The sequence below is a fragment of the Carassius auratus genome, chromosome 4 (assembly GCF_003368295.1).
Source record: "Carassius auratus strain Wakin chromosome 4, ASM336829v1, whole genome shotgun sequence".
NCBI classification, from domain to species: domain Eukaryota; kingdom Metazoa; phylum Chordata; class Actinopteri; order Cypriniformes; family Cyprinidae; genus Carassius; species Carassius auratus.
The window spans coordinates 4077313-4084323 of NC_039246.1; the positions used below are offsets into that span (position 1 = coordinate 4077313).

The 7011-nt window shown below is 35.2% G+C and overlaps 1 long non-coding RNA gene across 1 annotated transcript; it reads left to right on the plus strand.

The window, feature by feature from the left end:
- Window positions 1–4400: 4400 nt before the first annotated feature.
- LOC113067586 (uncharacterized) lies at window positions 4401–6673 on the plus strand. The gene is made up of 3 exons (XR_003279410.1): window positions 4401–5104; window positions 5196–5222; window positions 5325–6673. It is a non-coding gene; the product is annotated as an uncharacterized LOC113067586 (long non-coding RNA).
- Window positions 6674–7011: the final 338 nt, after the last annotated feature.

Genomic DNA, 7011 nt, shown 5'->3' on the forward strand with positions numbered 1-7011 from the left:
AAATGCCAGCGAATGAACACATAGAAAAAATAATAGTCGCAGTATCAGTAGTAAAGGAGAAGTGCTGGATTTTGGGTGTGCCCTGCAACTCACTTGAAGAAGTTCAGGCGAATAGAAACACCATACACTACGTAGCAATCCTTAATTGAAGAAATGTGGCAAAACATCTCCTGAGAGAACCTCATATTATTAAATTCAAAAGTGCTTTCCATATTTGGATCAAAATAGGCTACATTTGTGATTGCACATTTTCTGAAATGTTGCGCGTCAGGTCATACAAGCCTGCATCTTAAAACCTTTCTGCGTCCGCGAGTCTGCTATGGACCGTTAGGTAGGCGTGATGTAAAAATCGTAATTGGAGAGTGTGTGCAGAGGCTCTGAGCAGAAGACCGCGAGGACAGGTGCGCGTAGTCAGTAGGCTTCAAGAGCAAAATTGCACATGTGCAGGCAGAGTGAAGAAGCTTGTTGCTACTCAAACCTCTGCAATCCGTCAATAAAAGAATATAAAGACAGATGTGCAATAATTCTGGGCAATTGCAGAGCTGGCCATCAGCCTGCGCATTCAGAAATATAAATTTAATAAGTCTGCGTCCGCGCTGGCCGTGTACGCATCCGGATTGCTCATGCGGAAAGTATGACACAGGCGTTACAATGGCAACTTCTTTGTGCTGTCACTCCTTTCAAGCTGAATCTCACAAAATTGGTCAGCTCCCGACAGCATCAGGTGTTTTATTTATGGGGAGTAGAATTGTTTATTTCAATGAATGTAATAAATTATATATCATAATAGTTAGGCTATAATATTATAAATCAGGTTGGTTTGTATTGCTGATGTAATATGTAAATTATATGCGACTTGCACTTAGAACATAGTGCGGCCCGCTGGAAAAAAAGGTTGAGAACCACTGATATAAAGGTTGCTGTCCCATTTTATACAGGAATTGTTCATTTAAAAAAATCGAATTATCATAATAATTTAGAACTTTTTTTTTTTTTACTTATAAACTCCTTGAGAATTTAAAGTTAGTTTAATAGTAGCCTATTTAAATTCAAGTTTAAAAAAAATGTTTTAATTGCTTAAATTATTTTTATTAATTAATAATATGTTATGTTTATTCTTGTAAAAAATACGTGTTTATTCTTTAAGAAAACAAGGGAAAAAATAAGGGAAAATCCGAATATTTGTTTTGCTTTACCTATTTATGTAGGCTACAATTATTTAAAAAAAAATAATAATAATAATAAAATAATGTCATTAAAAAATACCATTGGCCTGAGTAATTTTGACCATTATAGAATTGTGACTTTCAAAGATTAGTCATTTAGGTGGTAAAAATACTGTGAAATTTTAGAGCATAACAACTCAAGGTTTATGAAACATTAGCCAATAAAGCAATTATTTCTAAACAACAGAACTTAAAGTTGTGAACTAAAATATTATTTCAACCATACAGCATGTGAATAAATAAAATGCATAACATTTCTGGTGTTTGGATTTGTACTTCAATATAATGAGCTCCTAGTTTAAGAATAGCCCTAGACATGTTTCTCTCTCTCTCTCTAACAGCATTAGCTCAATGAAATACATCTTCCTTCTGTTAAAATGAATGTTTTCCTGCCTTTCTAAATGTTGGGCTCATGATCAATAAGTTGAATTTGCTTCAATCTGATTCAGTAAAGTCAAACCGCAGACAGTGAAGCCTCTGAGACCCGCGCGCTGTGAGGCGGGAACAGAGGACTCCGCTTGGTCTTAAAGCCTTTCTCAAACATCCACGATCACACATAACAATGATAAATGATAAAATAATGATTAATTATTAATTGATGATTGATGATTTATTATTATCATTATGGTCTTGTGAAAATAATAATATGGGCTGCGAGAAAATTATGAATACAAATAGTAGCCTAGTGCTGCTGAGTGCAGGCATGTTTCAGCCCAGTAACACACTGTTCCTCAGAGCCAAAACACAGACCGAATTCTTTTCAGCTGGAGGGGGTTGGGTTTTGGATAGTTATTCATGGCTTGTGGGGGTCGAGATGAAGGTGTGAATTGCTCTTTCATATGTACAGTGTCTTATGAGGCTTTCACTTGCTGAACCGGTTTATATAGGACTGTTGTTTTGGTTATATTCACAGTGCTGGCTCTCTCCGACGAGAGAAATGCCACATTCACACATTACACTATTCCTTTTCGTTTAAAAACATTTCAAGCTTTCTGTAGATATATTTTTTATGTATGTGAGACACCACGATATTATGTTAATTAAAAAATTATACATTCATTATCATGTAAAAATTAAAGTGATGAGACGGCGCCTCCCTGTCATTAATGCACATTAATAATTTTTGCACAAACACTTGAATATGAGCGTCGTGGTTTTCACCCGCTCCAAGAGCGCTCCATCACGAGTAGCCTGCAATTCATGCCAACAGCCTTATAACTGCATATTCAGCAAGAATTCATGTTAAACATATTTAGCTTGATCAGGTTACAATGACTGCAAGAGTCGAGCGGAATGTTAAGAGTTAGTCTGTTTCTTTTACTGATTATTTTTGGGTTAAAGCATGATTTAAACAGATTCACACTCAATCGCTTTTGCAATAATGCGTTCAAACAAATATAATCTTACAGTGCTACTACATTATCAGCATGCTATCTGATTTTGAAATCTTGAAGAAGTTAATCGATCGGTTTAGATAAAATAACTGACAAAGATGTTATTTTCATCACAAACAAAATTTTCACAGCAGAAAGCAGCAATTAAAGATGTAATGCTTACAATGTTATTAGTTTGTCATGTGATATAGAGAAAAAAGTTTACACATAGCTTAAGCCACTTTGAAACTCTCCTGTTATTTTTTTATTATTATTATTATAATTTTATATGCTATGTTATGAACATAACATTTCAAACATACTGAAATACTTTATTCATGGAGTGAAGGCGGAGCGTGTTTCTGAAGAACTATATTAAAACTTGTTTTGTAAAGTTTCTTCGTCATTTGAATATGGATTTAAAAATCGGTTTAAATCATAAATCAGAAAAAAAAATGTCTAAAAAACAAGAACTGGGATTCTTTTTTTAGGCCATATGATATTACCCTACTTTAAAAGCAAGTAAAGAAGGTTCCCTTTAAAATTACTTTAGTTGTCAACTACTAAAGCTTTTTTTTTTTTTTTTTTATCGTGTGAATGTTGTTTTATAGAGTTACAAAGATTTAATCGTGCCGCTTTAATTTTATTTGTTTCTTGTTTTAATCAAATTAGGCCTAAATAATGGGAACGAAATTATACACTGCTTCACATTTAAACATGCAACAATTTCTTAATCAGTTTACAGACAAATGTCTTTTTCCCAATAAGCTATGTCAAAATAAAGGACAGGTAACGAATAACAAAAATGCATGTTGTTTTATTAAAGGAAAAAATATATTTATATCTCCACCTCGAGCCCAGGCAGGGTGACCCAGCACCCTGTTAGAGTTAATAAATTAAGTCAAACGATCGTGGAGGGTCATCACTGCAATATGTCTTTGTATTTGAAAAATCTGAAGCGCCATATGCAAAGAAATCATTCTTCAAAGTTCCCAGACATCACAAAAGAATACCACTTACAGAGTCAGCCTATAGACCCACAATCAGGCATTTATGCAGTGGCAAAAGCATTTAGGGGACATCCTGTTCCTTTTCATGTCAAGCATAGCATTCAAGGTCCAAAACAGCACATTCAGTATTATTTTTTCTGTAGACTCACACCGCAGCAGGAAGAGTTTTTGAAGCCATGGAACTGTCATTAGGTGTTAAAATACCTCCACACAGCCGTATACTGTGGGTATTCATGCATTTTGAAGCTTTACAGACCATCAATACATATATTCTTGTGTAAAATGTGGCTGCAATCCAGCCATTGTTGTCATGGATCTGCATAAGAAAGGAGTGTTCAGCCTGCCAGGTGAGGAAAATGTTTTACAATTAATTTGAGGTGTTACAGATTTTTTTATTTATTTATATCATAGTATATTTATCTATTTGATTCAACTGTCTTTCACAGTAAGTGAAATCCCTGATCCATCAGATTACAATGGTATAGTGGACATGGAAGAATTTTGGACTTCACTCTCTTCAGAAATCATTTCTTATGGACTTATGGAAACCTTCAGTAAGGCATAATTTACTTAACATGCTTTCATACATAGGAATGTATAATTTTATTCCAGTCTCAAAATTTTATATATTTTATGTTATTGTCTTTTAACTGTGTGCATACAGATCAGCAAACAAAGCCATTTGTTGTACAGCCTGACTACAATAAATGGTCACCCTGGATTGGGCCACAAACCAGGAAATCAAATTTGGTCTACAACACAGAGTGGGAGAGGGTACACAAAAAACTAACATCATCTGAGAAGGTCAATGTAGAAATACCTGAAGATAGACTTCTGGAACAAGTGATGGCAATGAAGGTAAACTTCACCATCCTTTTCACATTTATTCCTCCAAAATCTATTGATTCTTAGTCTTTAAATACATATACAACTTGAATCTTGGTGTGTTTGCTGTTTGACAGGTGGAAGAGGTGAAAAAACTATGCAAGTCTTGTGGCATGGACTTTTAGGATCCAAAATGGATCTCATTTTGCAGCTTCGCACAGAAATAAAGAACCACAAAGTTGTTTACTGCTGAAAACATCCAATGTGCTAAAGAAGGGAAGCTCACAGTAAGCCTTCCATGGTCAATAAAGGCAAAGGAAACTCCTGATATAAATGGGCATCCATTAAGAGGATCGTCGGAGCATTATGTGCTCTATGATAAATTGCATGAGGGAAATACAAAGGATGACAAAGATGTACTAAGGAAGATTGAGCTTGTTTCCGAACTTGCTGGCCGTGTATCAACAGTCAAGTGGTTGTAATTTTTTCTCACAAATGGAAAAAAAACAACTATTTCTTAAACATGAATAAGCCAAGTACCCAGATTTTATTGATCAGAAACATAATCCATCACAGAAACTCCCATCATAAACACGGCAAGAATGGATCCGATTAAGAAGTCTGGACGTTGAGCTTGTTACATTGAACAAACATGCACAAGCAGTCATTGGTAAAATGTAGTTGTTTATTTATATCTACGGGTGTTAAATGTCAAATTGTTTTGTTTTCGTGTCTTTATTATTATTTTGTTTTTTATTCAGGTACTTCTAATGAGAACAACAAGTTGGGTAAGTGTTGAGAAATACCAGTATAGTTCATGAGATTACATATTCTCTTACCAATTAGTCAGTTGTCCATATGTGCACACTTTACAATGAGAGCTTTTGCAGCAAATGTAGCAGAAGTTAACGTGTGGACACCAGTGTGAGGCTCTCAGTCAAATAGCAAACCTCAGGCCTTGCAGAGATTCGTGGCCACAGAAGGGACATCTCCTTCAAGAACAAATGGTACGATAGAAGGTTTGTTATTTGCTGGGATTTTATTTATATTCATTTTCTTTTTTTTTCTTTGGTCATTTTCAGATCAACTATGTCTTGGATGTGAGTAAACCAGCCAATGAGCTGATAATTAAGGAGGGATCAGTTTGCCTTACCCCAGACAATTTGTTGTCTCTTAGTCTGCAAAGGAACATAGACTCGTTTGTTTTCATCTGTGTTGATTCACACAAAACTCTACATGTTTGAACAGATTCTATGACCGTTTCACTTCTGTTTTGTGACACTTCTGAGTACGTTAACCTATAAGTTATGCAAAAGAGTATAAGTTATGTGAAAAGCTATCTTGATTTCGGGATAAATAATTGTAATTGTAATAATAACAATACACTTAAAATTTAATAACAATGGATTAGTTTCGTCATGTCAGTGTTTTAGAAGAAAAGTTTCCCTCACGCCCCACAGGTAACTTTTACATTAGGCCTAGCGTTAGCTAACGTTTCAGATGCAATGTCAATTAAACGTGAATCGAAAGGGAACCAACTGATTTTCACAGTACTTAAACTAAACTTACCTCTGAGTTTCTGTGCTTCGTCTTCAGTGACATGTATTCCAGCTTCTTTTAGTTTTTCAAGAAGATCCTCCGTTGACAACGTGGTGCACAATCTTCTCTTCTTGCTACAATCCCATTGGACGACACAAATTTAAAGAATGCCTGCTGCAAATATGCGTTCTTGAACTTTGATGCCAAGCTAAAGTACACCATATAAGGTTAAATAAACGTCAAATAATTTTGTCTATATTGTGCTTTTGCTAAGAAAAATTACGTTTTCTCTTACTCTAAATTACAGCTCTTATACAAGTAAAAAAAAAAATACAGGCTTACACTAATACATGTTAAAAAGTTATTATTTTGATGCGCTGTACAATCCATAAAATATAATGTGCTTTGCTGCAGCCTGGAATTGAACTACTGGTTTTGTCTGGTCAGAGGAGAACTGGCCCTCCAACTGAGCCTGGTTTCTCCCCAGGTTTTTTCTCCATTCCGTCACCGATGGAGTTTTGGTTCCTTGCCGCTGTCGCCTCTGGCTTGCTTAGTTGGGGTCACTTCATCTACAGTGATATCGTTCACTTGATTGGAAATAAATGCAAAGACACTATATAACCGAACAGAAATGACATCACTGAATTCAATGATGAACTGCCTTTAACTATCATTTTGGATTATTGACACTGTTTTCCTAATGAATGTTGTTCAGTTGCTTTAACGCAATGTATTTTGTTTAAAGCACTATATAAATAAAGGTGATTGATTGATAAGTTGCATTTATCTCAAACCATCTACAGCTGCGAGAGGGCGCTCTATGCTGCTCAGTTTAGGCTACAGGAGCAGTATACAGCATCCTCTCATGGCTGTAGACGGTAATGTTTTCTCTCGGTTCATTTCTCCTGGTTCATGTCAAATTAATTTTGATAAATAAGTTGCAGGTATCACTATATGTTGCAGGGCCAGCCAAACTATGAAAAAAAAGTGCGACTTATAGTCCGGAAAATACGGTAGATTAAAAATATTATTAGATTG